The sequence below is a fragment of the Sus scrofa genome, chromosome 9 (genome assembly GCF_054392235.1).
Source record: "Sus scrofa isolate SSC_HxYL_T2T_F1_AM1 chromosome 9, Sscrofa_HxYL_maternal_Yorkshire_Landrace_v2.0, whole genome shotgun sequence".
NCBI lineage: Eukaryota > Metazoa > Chordata > Mammalia > Artiodactyla > Suidae > Sus > Sus scrofa.
This window is the reverse complement of record NC_139391.1, coordinates 50,712,332-50,727,770: the sequence shown is the minus strand read 5'-3', so window position 1 is coordinate 50,727,770 and position 15,439 is coordinate 50,712,332. Positions and strand designations below refer to the sequence as shown.

General features: G+C 44.3%; 1 protein-coding gene across 1 annotated transcript in view; it reads left to right on the top strand.

Moving 5' to 3' along the window:
• Nucleotides 1-15,439, top strand: part of SCN3B (sodium voltage-gated channel beta subunit 3) — a 75,774-nt gene that overhangs the window by 381 nt on the left and 59,954 nt on the right. The window lies entirely within an intron of this gene.

Here is a 15,439-nt window from a genome sequence, read left to right as displayed (position 1 = left end):
CAATGTGTTGGGAAATCACATCGTTCTTTTATTGCTGATCCCCCCTGCAAAGTCTCATATGTTGGCACTAAATCTCTGGTCTCTTGTAAATGACTGTGTTTTCTGAGGTTCCTGGAGGGGCATGTTGTCTCCTAAATCTGAGCATGCACAGAACCACAGTCTCTAGCAACGGTTCCAGTACAGGAGCCTGGAACCAGCCAGAAGCAGTACAGTCAAACACAGGCCGTTGGAGCCCAAGATGCCCTGACCTTTCCCAAGGGGTTCTCTGTAGAATTCTGTGCAGGTTCCTGAACACCTTACTAATAGTAAAAGTGTCTTTAGGAGGAAAAAGGCAAGACTTTGAAGGTCTTTGGAAGAAGATAGGAGGTAGTCTAAACAGCCCAGAGAATTGCAAGATTGTCAGAAATGAAGTGATTTGCTAACAAAGTTATGAAAATATTAAGAGCACTCGGCACCTAGTTTAAGAATAACCCAAGGAGGAGTTCCCTTCATGGCGCAGTGGTTAACGAATCCTACTAGGAACCATGAGGTGGCGGGTTCGATCCCTGCCCTTGCTCAGTGGGTTAAGGATCTGGCGTTGCTGTGAGCTGTGGTGTAGGTTGCAGACGCGGCTCGGATCCCGCGTTGCTGTGGCTCTGGCGTAGGCCGGCGGCTACAGCTCCGATTGGACCCCTAGCCTGGGAACCTCCATATGCCGCGGGAGCGGCCCAAGAAATAGCAAAAACCAAGGAAAATTCACCTTCTCCACTGTGAAGTCCCAAAAATCAATGGAAAGAGATAAAAGGCAAAATATACTTTTATTACCTGGAACTTAAATCTTCAGACTTTAGAATCTAGTGATCTCAGGATATCTGTTTACACAACATAATTTAATTATTTATGGACAATAAGGATCCATGTTTCATGGTTATAGAATACATTCTCAAACAGGTTTAAAATAATTGCCAGTGTAAAGCGTCATGAAGTAAGTCTTTTTTTTTTTTCTCTCTGTTTTAGGGCTACACCTGCAGCATATGGAGGTTCCCAGGCTAGGGGTCAAACCGGAGCTACAGCCACTGGCCTGTGCCACAGCAACACCAGATCCAAGCCACATCTGCAGCCTACACTACAGCTCATGGCAACACCGGATCCTTAACCCACGAGGGAGGCCAGGGATCAAACCCGAAACCTTATGGTTCCTAGTGGATTCATTTCTGTTGCTCCATGACGGGAACTCTCCAAGAGTAATTAAGTCTTAACAAATACCAGATGAATATTATATAGAAGAAATCTTGGAGCACAATATTTATTTGAAAACCCACAACAAAAAATTTAAGTTATATGTTTGGAGACTTTAAAATGTCCATATGAATAACTTGCCTTAAAAAAGATCACTTGAGAGAAAGTAGAGTACCATTGACTAAGATGCCAAAACCAGCCTCTACACTGGTACCAATTAAGACAAGAGTTGGGTGAAGCAGAAGGAACAGCTTTATTTGCTTTACCAGGCAAAGGAGGCCACGGCAGGTTAATGCCTCAAAACTGTGTCTACCCTTGAGAGGGGATAGCAAGAGATTTATAGGTTTAGCTTGAAGCAGGGTGTGGGGGGCTGTTGATAAGGATTAGGGTGCCCGCATTCTCCCTCCATGGATCATTTCAGAGTCATCAAGGCGAGTCAGGTGGTCCAGTGACAACTTCTGGTGGTCTTCAGGGTTATTGCACCTTGACCTTCTCTCTCCAGTGAAGATGACTCACAAAAGAAAGGAGGTGTTAGGGAATGTTTCAGAGGAAAGGAAAACACCAGCTGCGATATAACCCTGACGAGAGCTACTTTGGGAGTTTCCAAAGTAGCTCAGTAACAAAGCCGACTAGTATCAGTGAGGTTGAGGGTTTGATCCCTGGTCTTGCTCAATGGGTTAAGGATCCGGTGTTCTTGTGAGCTGTGGTGTATACAAAGACACAGCTCGGATCTGGAGTTGCTGTGGCTGTGACATGGGCTGACTCAGTTGACCCCTGGCTTGGGGACTTCCTCATGCCATGGGTGCAGCCCTAAAAAAACAAACAAAAAAAAGTAACCATTTGTCAAAGTAATTAATGATGAAAGAAATCCGTTGTGAAAAGCTGGTTAGAGTAAGTGAGTGGACCAAGGCAGGACGTAACATAATGGAGACTGTTTAGTTAGTTTTTGGCTCTAACAATATTTCCTAAGCAAGAACTCTTGAGTCAGCCTTGTGAGACTGAGGGGAGGCCTGGGAGGCTAAGGGAAAAGCCTTTTTGTTGCTGGTCCACTGGTGCTGAATAGAAACTCTCGGAGAGGTTTGGGTGAAGGAGAAAAAAATAGCTTTATTCCTTTGCCAAGAAAAGGAAGTTCACAGCATGCCTTAAAGACTGCCCCACCCCCACTCCCTTTGGGAGAGAATAGGAAATGGTTTATAGTTTAGGCCTGGAAAATAGGGCCACAGATAAGGATCAGGGTAGGTACAAGCTTGTATTGTCTTTCAAAGCTAGTGTTTAGTGGCTCCAGGACTGGTTCTGGTGGTCCTTCTTTCTGGAATGAAGAATGCTTCATTAGTGAGTTTCTGTCAGGTCTCAGTGGGTTAAGGATCTGGCGTTGCCGTGAGCTGTGGTGTAGGTTGCAGATGCAGCTTGGATCTTTTTTTTTTAATATATATATATATTAAATGTTTTTTTTTTTCATTATATCTTTTACAGTGTTCTGTCAATTTTCTACCGTACAGCATGGTGACCCAGTTACACATAAATGGTTTTTATTTTTTTTTCATTATAGCTCCCCGCCCCCCGCCCCCTGGCTTGGATCTTGTGTGGTCTAGGCCAGCGACTGTAGCTCCAATTCAACCCCTAGCCTGGGAACTTCTGTAAGCTGTGGAAGGGGCCCTTAAAAAAAAAAAAAAAAAAAAAAAAAAAAGAATGCTTTATTTACATCTTCCATTTGTTGGGAGTTTTAGTTCTGCAGAACTCAAAGATATTGTTAAATTCTTTGAGGAGGGACCAGGACTCTGCCCTAAAGCTGCACTGTTGTTTCTGACTGCTCCTCCCTGGTCTCTACATCCCTTCCTTTCTCTGGTTTGATCAAACTCATGGGAGGTGAATGAGGCCTATTTCCTAAAAAGCAATGGAGGGCATAGAAGGGCTTTTGCACCCCAGAGCCCCACAGGGGCCCTGCTCGGTTACATTTTCAAAACACAAGGATTCAGGGGCTTGCACACGGTTTCAGTAAGTCTGAGAGGGAGTTCCCATCATGGCACAGCGGAAACAAATCCAACTAGTATCCATGAAGATGCAGATTGAATCCCTGGCCTTGCTCAGTAGGTAAAGGATCCGGTGTTGGCGTTGCGTTGTGGTGTAGGTTGCGGACACGGCTCAGAATCTGTGTTTCTGTGGCTGTGGCGTAGGTCGGCAGCTGTAGCTATGATTGACCCCTAGCCTAAGAACCACCATATGCTGTGGTGCAGCCCTAAAAAAAAAAAGTCTGAGATATCTACTAGATATCTAGTGGAGATGTTGTGTAAGTAGCCATATATGAGTCTGGAGACAGGAAGTATAGTATCCACCCACTCATTTATTGCTTGCCTGCTTGTGCTAAGCATTGTGTTAGGTACAATGATTACTAAGAGCTTTGCTTCCAAGAATTCTTGAGCTGGTGGCAAAGAATGGCCTCTAACCTAGCGTATAAGATGTGCTAAATAGATACATTAGCATAGGAAAGGGGTGGTCAGCTTTGCCTGTAGAGACAATTCAAAGAAGACCGAGGCAGAACAGAGGCGGTAGTGGTTAAGGGGTGGGGGTGGAGGCCCCCTGGATAAATAGACCTAAATTTGAATCCTGTCTCCATCATTTATTAGCTATAAGACCTTGAACATGTAAATTACTTCACCTCTCTAAAGGTTCTCAAATGTTAAATTGGGAATATTCATAGAACGTTTAGAAGCCAACACTTTTATTAGTTGTCATAGTTACCCAAATTGCCTGATGACTGGACAGATGATAAGCCTGGCTGCTACTGCCCACCTGCCCCACCCCCCCATCTCCCCAGAAGAGACCACCTGCAGATCTGGAGAGCCTTGGCTTTTCTCAGTGGCTCAACTCCCTTTTTCCTGTCTTTTTAGGGCCACATCCTTGGCATATGGAGGTTCCCACAGCCACACGGGATCCCAGCCTCGTCTGTGACCTACACAGACCATCACAGCTCATGGCAACTCTATATCTTTAACCCACTGAGCAAGGCCAGGGATCAAACCTGCGTCCTCATGGATGCTAGTCAGATGCATTTTCGCTAAGCCACGACGGGAACTCCCAGTGGCTCAACTCCTTCCCACCTTTCCTTAGGATCATTGAGAAAGCAGCTTGTCTCAAGACCATTTGAATGTCTCTGTTCTTACAAATCCAGAAACCATTGAAGGAGAGAGTGTTACACTTCAAAACAGTTTTCCCTAAGGCACAAAATACAATGAGGAAAAAAAATTCTCTCTTTATTTAGATTCACTATGTCTACACCGACTTGTCAGAAGGAGTTATCTAAGGGGGCCCAGATAATCAGTATCAGCCTTAAACTATCCTGAAGTTTGCAGCCACCCTTTAAAATTTAGTAATATAAACGCCTTCCATTTTCAAGTAAATCTTTTTCTGCCTCAGATAAAGTAAGTTCCACATAGTCTCGTCCTTTTCCACAAAGGATCTTAAATATCCCAACCATGTGTTGAATCTTTCCATTCTAGTCCCAGCGTGGTACCCAGATATCTTCTCCAACCCAAGCCAAAAGCGGCACACTATTAGGACCCAAAGTGTCTCCAACCTACCTCTCTCATTTGTCCTATTCTTTCAAGAATCCAGAGAGTTAAAGGACATAAAGGATTAGCCCAGCACCACCCCCACACCCACAAAGCTTAGAAAATGCAGAGGTGCCCAGAACCAGTGCTATTGCTACAGCATGACCAATTCCATTCCACAGATGGAATGTTCCCAAACCACGCTGGGTTATTTGATGCATATTGCCTTCTTTTTTTTTTTTTTTTTTTTTTTTGTTGCTATTTCTTGGGCTGCTCCCGCGGCATATGGAGGTTCCCAGGCTAGGGGCTGAATCGGAGCTGCAGCCACCGGCCTACACCAGAGCCACAGCAACGCTGGATCCGAGCCGCGTCTGCAACCTACACCACAGCTCACGGCAACGCCGGATCGTTAACCCACTGAGCAGGGGCAGGGACCGAACCCTCAACCTCATGGTTCCTAGTCGGATTCGTTAACCACTGCGCCACGATGGGAACTCCGCATATTGCCTTCTAAGCCCACTGTCGACTAAAAAAAATGGCACAACCTGAAAGTTAAGTTTTATTTGGGGCGAAATTAGGACTTAGCCCAGGCGTCAGCATGTCAGGTAGCCCTGAGGAGGTGAGGGGAGAGCTAAGATATATAGGAATTTTTGCAACAAAGGGAAGGTAGTAGGAACAGAAGATTTACAAAAAAACCCAGATTTCCAAAACAGTTTCTATGGGACAATGTAAAGGTCTAGTCTTCCTGGAATCACTCCTTTGATATGCACCTCAGCTGAGGGCCAGTCTTTGTTTCCTTTCTGAGTTCCCTCAGGGCTCACCCAGCCCACTCTTGGGAGTGGCTACACTCAAGGAGGACCGGCACTTGTTTTGTTTTGTCCACTTAACTCCAGCCCAGGAGGCAGTATTTCAGACTGCTCTGAAATATTCCCTCTGCACCACCCCCCCCAAGAGGAAAGGGGGAATATCAAGGTAGAAGTCAGGTGAAGGGGAAGGTTCCTGCAGCCAGGCACACATCTTACAGAAGTTTGCTGCTGGTCTTGTGAAGGTTACTTCTAGTCACAGACATCAGTCATCATGAAGGACTTTCGTGTTTTTCTAGGTAGGAGAGGATGCAAGAATTGGGCTCATAAAAATCTTCTCCTAAAAACATCTAACGATCTGAAGACGTGTTCTTCCGTTTTCCCAGAGCACAGAGTGCCACACTCCTGGCCTCCACACTGAGCTCCTCTCAGAGGGTGCTGTGGGTGGGCAGCTGCAGTGGCTCATGATTTAATCCCTGTTGAGGCTGATGGCAAGTGCCAAACTCCAGTTCACAGCCCATTGCTGTTTCCAAGTGTAATTAATAGCAGAGATTTATGTAACTAAAGGGAAGAAATCGTAAGTTTTAAAAAATGATAAAAAGATGATGGTTTTGGCTTCTCTGGAGTACAAATCAATCCAAGTCCATAATTTACACTGACAGAAACCCCCTCTTAAAAATTTTCCTATGTCCTGGGGGGAAATTCATCTGCCAGGCTCCTCTCTTGAAGAACTGCTTTTGAAATCCTGCTTTTCTGGCATGATTTTGAAGTTCCTGGCCAGTTTGTAGGTTTTCTCTGAGAAATCCCTTCTTTTAGAATTTATGCTATGTATTTCAAATCTCTTAATTTCCCTTCCAGCTACCACTTAATTCCTGCACATCTGGCTTCTCATTGCTGAATTCTTTGGTGTGAGCGGTAGTAAGAGTCTTTCCCTTGATTTACAGCCCCCACTTCCTTATGTTCCAAAGTCCCCCAGGCAGAGTTCATAGGTTTGTGTCTCTGCCCCTCCCCAAATCCCAATCCTTTATCTTTTTTTTTTTTTCCATTTTCAGCAAAATCCAAAGTCTTTCCTAGCTCTGTGATGCTGATTCTTTCCAGTCTTGTAAATCAGGGATTCAAAATTAAACAATATGGTAGAAACTTGCTCATCCTATATGACTGGAATCAGTAACTTGTCAGTTAATCAACAAACCTGACAGATCATTTAAAATAATGCATACTTTCATGCTATGCATTTTATTTTAATTTCAAACCTGTAAATCTGTGTTTATTTTGCAATTTGTCAAGGCAGGATTGCATGGTATTTAGTCTGAGTTTAAATCTGGTCCCACTATTTACCACTTAGGTGATTCTGGAGATTAATAAGAACAAACACTATGTGCTAATCAGTTTTCTAAGTGTTCCGCGAACATTCACCAATTTATTCTTTTTTTTTTTTTTTTTTTTTTTTTTTTTTGCTTTTTAGGGCTGCAACTGTGGCACATGGAAGTTCCCAGGCTAGGGGTCAAATCAGAGCTACAGCTGCTGGCCTATGCCACAGCCACAGCAATGCCAGATCTGAGCCGTGTCTGTGAGTTACACCGAAGCTCATGGCAACACTGGATCCTTGACCCACTGATCGAGGCCAGGGATCAAACCCTCATCCTCAGGGATGCTAGTTTCCGCTGCGCCACAACCAATTTATTCTTTTTAAGATCACTATTTTATTAGCTTTTTTAGGGATGCCCTAGCAAGACAAACTGAGCAGCTTAAAACAACAGAAATTTATTCTCTTAAAGTTCTAGAGGATACAGTTTCAAAATCAAGGTGTCAGAAGAGCCAGACTCTCTGAAGATTCTAGGAAAGAACTCCTGCTTGCCTCTTCCTAGATGTTGGTGGTTACTGGCAATCTTTAGCTTATACCTGCATCACTCTGATTTCAGAGTGACAGCAGTGCATGATGGCTTGAAGCAAAATCTTAATTCTCTGCTCAGGAATTGAACCTCGGCAACCTGGATTAAAACCAGGAGTCCTAGCTGAAACTGACAGTACCAACAGCCTTACTCTAGCCAGAACACAGACTGGGACTTGAACCCACAGTTTTAAATTAAGATCACTCACCTGGTGTCGGGACTCACTGAGGTTCAGGTTCTTCATGCCTCCATGCAGAAGGAATTCAGTGAGAGACAAAGTGATAGGCAAGAAATGGATTTATCAAGGGAGTTCCCATTATGGTGCAGTGGAAATGAATCCGACTAGTAACCATGAAGTCTCGGGTTCAATCCCTGGCCTCTCTCCGTGGGTTAAGGATCTGGCTTTGCCATGAGCTGTGGTGTAGGTCGAAGATGAGGCTTGTATCCCCAGTGTTTCTGTGGCTCTGGTGTAGGCCGGCAGCTGTAGCTCCAATTCGACCCCTAGCCTGGGAATCTCCATATGCCTCGAGTGTGGCCCTTAAAAAATATTTATTTATTTATTTATTTATTAAGATAGGACACTTGTGAGAGATGCAAGCGGGCAGGCAAGGAGGTGAGGAGGAGGCTCTGCCCTGAGGATTAGGTAGGCTACAGTTTTATCATCCAAGGGGAGTAGAGATGGAAAAGACCACCTCTTCCTCTTCGAGCAGTAACTCCTCCTTAAGTATCCAGTAAGGCGTGTATTCAGATCAGCAGAAGGGTGGTCCTCAAACTCCTGCCCCTGGTCTGAACCTGAATGCAGGCCTTATCCCATCCCCCACTCAATGACTTGCGACAGTTGTCACACTCCACTAGTCAAGCAAGACTGCTTTGTTCTGCTGGCTTTCTTGAACAATTATTAACTTATAGTGATCTCCCAAAGTCCCCTAGGTTTCGATCTCTATCTGTGGTCCCTTATTGAACTTCCACGACTACCTGTTCCTACTCCATCCCTATCATAGCCACTAGACCAGCTAGAGGCTAGAAGCAGAATTGCCCTGATTCTTGCCCCCCTGTTGAAAGCAAGAATGTTTCAATGAGGCAAAGACTGTAAAAACAGGTATAAAGTTTATTGTTAGAAACACAGTACAACCTGTGGGAGAGCACACAGAAAATACTCTATTTTTCTGGAGTTCCCGTTGTGGTGCAGTGGTTAACGAATCCGACTAGGAACCATGAGGTTTCCGGTTCAATCCCTGGCCTTGCTCAGTGGGTTAAGGATCCGACGTTGCCATGAGCTGTGGTGCAGGTTGCTGACAGGCTCGGAACCCACGTTGCTGTAGCTCTGGCATAGTCCGGCATCTGTAGCTCTGATTAGACCCCTAGCCTGGGAACCTCCATATGCCTCAGGAGCGGCCCAAGAAATGGCAAAAAGACAAAAAAAGAAAATACTCTATTTTTCTAAGCAGAAGTGAAGCAGTAATACACAACCAAATGAGTGAGGGTGCGGGCGTCCCTCTCAGTGAAGAGTGCACCAGAGAGGTGATTTAATTCACTGATATAGGGCAGTTCTTCTGGGTCTCTGTCTTCCTTTGGCCGGTTATTTTATTTTTCATACTTGGCCAGCCCGGGCTCTCTCCAGATCCACGTGCGCATCCTTTGGCCAAGGTGGATTCCAAAGCATGGCAGGAAGATTATCCAGACTTATTAGGGCCTGGCACTCCCTCACTTTCTGACCCAGAAGTTTGGTTGGGGTCTCCCTAACCCTGAGGATGGGGAGCAGGTGACCTCTTTGTTCTTCTGTCCAAGCAGGGCTCAGCCCCTCTTTTGATCTGTCATTGCAATTATTTAACTGTTCACAGAAGACAAGTACCAGTTACTTGTTACTTCAGTTATTTCTACCTTGAAGTAGAGATAGGTGGCTAGTAGTAAATGCTTGTCCTGGAGCCCACCTATCTCCCACCTCAGAAAGTGTCAACAAGAGACTAGTTGTATCTATCTTCTGCCTCAGGAAGTGTAAATACGAGGCTAGTTGCAGTTGTCTAATCCTGGAGCCCATCCATCTCCTTCTCAATTCTGTCACCTGCCTTTGGCTTCTTGTGGCAGTCTTCCCTCTCTGTGTGTCTCTATGTCTCCCAATCTCCCTCTCCCAGTAATTGGATTTAGGGCCAATCCCACTGTGACCTCATCTTAACTTGATTGCGTTGGCAAAGACCCTATTTCCAAATAAGGTCACTTTCATGGGTATCAGGATTAGGACTTCAGCAAATCTTTTGGGGGATCCAAATCAACCCACTACACCTGAGAAGAAAAAAATTACTATCTGATTTCACAGATAAGGCAATTACAGCCCAAAGAGATTAATTTCCCTAAGGTTATGTAACTGGAGAGTAGTAGAAATTATATTTAAATTCATCTCCCACTCGGTCTCTCAATTCTGTTCTTAACCAGGGAGTCTAAAAGACTCCCTCTAAATAGAAGAACGAACCTAAGGGTGGGGAGTGCTATGCCTGACACCACCAAACCAAAGCCAGAACTCTGATCTGCTCTGGGCCAAGCAAATGAATCTAAATCCCCAAGGGCAAGTTCCTCTTGCCCGCAGACCTGCAATTGCACTTGCAGTTTGAGGAATTACCACTAGAGGTCGAAGCCCACTCCTGGAGGCTCTTTCCCTCTGCAGGGACCCCAGGTCTGCAAAGCCATGCATTAGGTGGAAAGAAAGAGGGAAATGTCTGGCGTCCCAGGTTTTTGAAAACTCCCTCTTGCTGCCTCAAATTGTCAGAAGATAGATGTACAAAATCTGGGCTGCTCTGTAGCAGCTAAGTCTTTGGACCTCAACAACCACCCAGAAGCATTTAGGCTGAGAGATAGTCTGTTCACCTCTGACACTGATCTGAGATTGCTGATCTAAACAGACAGTAAAAGTGATCATGGTGCCTAAGGAATTCCGTACAAAAATACAGCACGATACCCATGGACTTTTTTCTTATTACACCCTAAACCCAATAGCCTCTCTCAGAAATGAAAAGGGAAGGAATTGTGTCCTCACTAATGCCAGCATCACCAAATCCATCATTCTTCCTGAAAGTGACCAGCCCCTATCCACCAAAATCAGAAACTTCTGGTTTGCCCAAGATTCTTTCATCTCCCCTCCACCCTATGTCCCAGCAGTGATGCTAATTGACCCACATCTGTACCTTCCTCTCATTTCTCCTCATTCCCCCACCCTCACTGCAAGCTTCAGGCCTCATCAGGTGCTTTATTATAATGTCATTCCAACGGACTTCACTGCTTCCACTGTTACCCCTCCATAACTCTCGTCTATATGATTGCCAGCAAACATTCTAAATATTAAATTGGATGATGTTGCTTCTCAGCATAAAATTGCTCAGTGGGAACTACCATATAATCCAGCAATCCCATTCCTGGGCATACATTCAGAGAAAACCATAATCTGAAAAGATACATGCACCCCAGTGTTCATTGCAGCAGTGTTTACAATAGCCAAGACATGGAAGCAACCTAAATGTCCATCGACAGAGAAATATATACACACACATGCCTAGAGATGATTATACTAAGACAGAGAAAGACAAACATGTTACCACTTATATGTGGAATCTAAAAAAATGATACAAATGAACTTATTTACAAAATAGAAACAGACTTAGTGTTTGAAAATAAGCTTATGGTTACCAAAGAGGACAGGTGAGGGGAGAGATGGGTTGGGATTTAGGACTGGCATTCGCACACTATTGTACATGGAATGGATGGTCCACAGGGACTTGCTGTACGTAGCAGAGGGAAGTTTACTCCATACTCTGTGACAGCCCATATTGGAAAAGAATCTGAAAAAAATGGGTAAATCTATATGTATAACTGAATCACTTTGCTGTACAGCAGAAATTAGTACAACACTGTCAATCAACTATACCTCAACTTTTTTTTTTTTTTGCTTTTTAGGACCACGCTTGTGCCACATGGAGGTTCCCAGGCTAGGGGTCAAATCTGAGCTGCAGCTGCCATCCTGCGCCATAGCTACGCAGGATCTAAGCTGTGTCTGTGATCTACACCACAGCTCACAGCCATGCCAGATCCTTAACCCACTGAGCAAGGCCAGGGATTGAGCCCGCAACCTCATGGTTACTAGTCCGATTTGTTTCCACCGTGCCTCAATACATTTTTTTTTTTTTTTTTTTTTTTTTTGTCTTTTTGCCATTTCTTGGGCCGCTCTCGCGGCATATGGAGGTTCCCAGGTTAGGGGTCTAATCGGAGCTGTAGCCACTGGCCTACGCCAGAGCCACAGCAACGCGGGATCCGAGCCACGTCTGCGACCTACACCACAGCTCACGGCAACGCCGGATCTTTAACCCAGGGATCCCCCCAGGGATCTTTATCCCTGAGCAAGGGCAGGGATCGAACCCGCAACCTCATGGTTCCTAGTCGGATTCGTTAACCACTGCGCCACCACGGCAACTCCATCAATACAATTTTTAAAGAATGAATAAAATAAAATTGCTTCCCAGCACATTCAAGGTGAAATATGAACACCCTAGCATGCAGGCTCTTCTGTCCATGTCCTACTTGCCCACTGGTTCCTTTTTATTTTGAAAAACTGAATTCGTGGCTCACATCCTCCCAGAAGTTTGCTCTTCTTTTTCCTTCATATACTTCTCACAGGGCCCTTTGATCGCTGTAATCCTCTGTTAACTTCTCTCTTGGTTTTATTTGCCTAACACCAAGCACAATTCTTGGTGCACACTAGGAAGTCAATAGCTGATTACTGAGTAGTGATGTGATGTCTGAAAAAGTGTAGGAGAGTGTGTGAAAGTAGAATCATCCAGTCATAGCCACTCTTTGGGAACTGATATAGTAGAGGATAAAAAGATGGGGAGACCCTGCCCCCACTCAGCAACTTCGTGAAGATATTATTTGGAGGAAAGGACCAGGAAGGAAATACATCCTTTGACCAGGTATCACATAACCACAAACTCCTCAAGGGGAAAGAAGTGGAGAAGAAAGTAAGATAATCGATTGAGAATTTAGCTCCAAACCCCATCACAGAACTTGAGTTAATGTGGCTGAACCCCATATCCTGCCTTCTCCTCAAAGCCCAAATCTGAGTGTCACCTCTGAGCACTCCATGTGAAGAAACTCCAGAATAAATCTGCTCACAAGTAGTGCTAGAGGCAAAGCATGAAAGAATATGCACTGTGTGCTTAGAGTAGAGCAAGTCTAAGACACCCGCAAAGGCTTTTCTCAGAAAGGAGTCCCGCTCCGCCCCAGACCTGTGCTATCTAATAACATGGCAGCGTCCAAGGCGTTTTTATCTGTGGGTGAAGAGACACTACCATGTTTCAGCCTGATCCATCCATTGCAGTCATTCTTCTGTCAGTCAGTGGATTGAGGAATAGAAGGACTGAGAAGAACAGTGAGCTTGGGCACCTCCCCTTCACCTCAGTAGGCTTCAGGGAAGAGTATTTTTACCTAGGACCATTTCATTCTATTGTACCCTTAATAAAGGCTGGGGCCTTATGTGGCCCAGTGTCTACGATATTTTCGTTCAAGGGAAAAATGTATATAAATCCAAAATTTGAAATATAATGTATATTTTTACTGCACGTTTCTTTAGAGCAGTCAAGTTTTAGAGCACTTTGGGTTCTTAGTACCTAAACAATACCTGGCACATAGGAAGAGCCTGATAAATATCTGTTGAGCAATGAAGGAAGGAACAGATACCTTACTTTAAAGCCATTTATTAACAATACCTTATCACTCCAGGAGTTTCCATCGTGGCTCAGTGGTTAACGAACCCAACTAATATCTTTGAGGATGTGGATTTGATTCCTGGCCTCACTCAGTGGGTTAAGGATCTGGTGTTGCCATGAGCTGTGGTGTAGGTCGGAGACATGACTTGGATCTGGTGTTGCTGTGGCTCTGGTGTAGGCCAGCAGCTGCAGCTCCAATTTGACCCCAGCCTGGGAACCTCCATATGCCACAGGTGCAGCCCTGAAAACACAAAAGATCAAAAAAAAAAAAAAAAAAAAAAAAAGAAAAAGAAAAAAGAAAAGAAATACCTTACTCTGACTTTTTAAAATTTCTCCATTACTTGCTTATGAGCTCCTCGTCTTGAATATACTTTGGGGTATATCCTAACACTTACCAGGAGGCTGGACTATAATAAAAACAGATTATTTTGGAATTCCTATGTGGCACAGTGGGTTAAGGATCTGACATTGCCACAGCTGAAGCATAGGTCACAGCTGCAGCTCTGTATCTATCCCTGGCCCAGGAATTTCCATATGTCTTGAGTGTGGCTGAAAAAGAAAAAAAAGAACAGATTGTTTTATTTATGAATATCACATAGTTTTTGAAAATGTGATTACTGAAGAAGTTTAAGTCCCTCAGTGGACTTGAAGAAATTAAAGTATGTATGCAAAAAATATTTACTTTTTTTTTTTATCTTCTGACCATGCCTGGAGCATGTGGAAGTTCGGGGCCAGGGATCAAACCTGCACCACAGCAGTGACCCAAGCTGCTGCAATAACAATGCTGGCTCTTTAAACCATGGCACCACAGGAGAAATCCTGAAAAAAAGTTTTAAATCAAGTATTAAGAGGAAGAGTTCCCTTTGTGTCTCAGTGGGTTAGGATCCAGCATTGCCAGGAACTGTGGTGTAGGCCAGCAGCTACAGCTCCAGTTAGACTCCCTAGCCCGGGAACTATCATTTGCCACAGGTGTGGCCCTCAAAAACAAACAAACAAACAAAAAAGGTGTCCAGCAACAATATAAAGTATAATTTAGAAGTTCCAGCGGGATTGGTGGCATCTTGGCAGCGCCAGTGCGCATATTCCATCTCCGGCCCTGCACAGTGGGTCAAGGATCCAGCATTGTCGAAACTGTGCCTCGGATCATATCCCTGGCCCAGGAACTCCATATGCTGCAGGGCAGCCAAAAAAATAAAAAAAAAAAATAAAAATTTTAAAAAATCATATGTAAGGGAAAGCTCAAACAAAGCCTAATGACCTAGAGCACTGGCTTTGCAACCTCCACTTCTAATTCACTCTGTTGACACCAGATGGCGATATTTTATCATGATCAACAGAGTGGTGGCCTTTTGCTAATTTCCAGTGGGAGGCACAAAGAATTCACAAAAGAATGACACATAGACCTTGATATCAAAAAGTTTATTATCTATTGGGAGAGTAGATAGCTATACAGGTAATGAAAAAGTACCATAATAATGACACAAAATAATGGCTAACATATTTTAAGGGACAAAAATTCTGAAAAGGCACTTCAGAAACAAGAATACAGATAGAAAGTACAAAAAAGTGGTCAACACTATTAGTCTTCAGAATGCAGATTAAAAGGTCAGAGAGGAGTTCCCGTCGTGGCACAGCGGTTAACGAATCCGACTAGGAACCATGAGGTTGCAGGTTTGGTCCCTGCCCTTGCTCAGTGGGTTAAGGATCTGGCGTTGCCGTGAGCTGTGGTGTAGGTTGCAGACGTGGCTCGGATCCCGCGTTGCTGTGGCTCTGGCGTAGGCCGGTGGCTGCAGCTCCGATTGGACCCCTAGCCTGGGAACCTCCATATGCCGCGGGAGCGGCCCAAAGAAATAGCAAAAAGACAAAAAAAAAAAAGTCAGAGAAATACTAATATATCCCCAATAAGAATGACTGAAATGAAAAGGACTTAGAAAACCGAGTGAAGTTGAGGCTGTGAAGGGTCTGGGAACCTTACACACTGCTGTGGGAAATGCAAACTCAAAGGTGATATATCTATTTGGCATTTTTACTAAAGCTAATCTTACAAACACCTATGACCTAGCAGTTCCACTCCTGGGTGTAAACCAACAGAAGTGAGTGTTTGTGTGCACCAGAGATGTGCACAGGTATGTTCATAGCAGATTATTTATGATAGCAATATCATAGCAGATATATTATGACAATATATGTATGACTGGATCACTTCGCTGTGCAGCAGAAATTGATAGAAC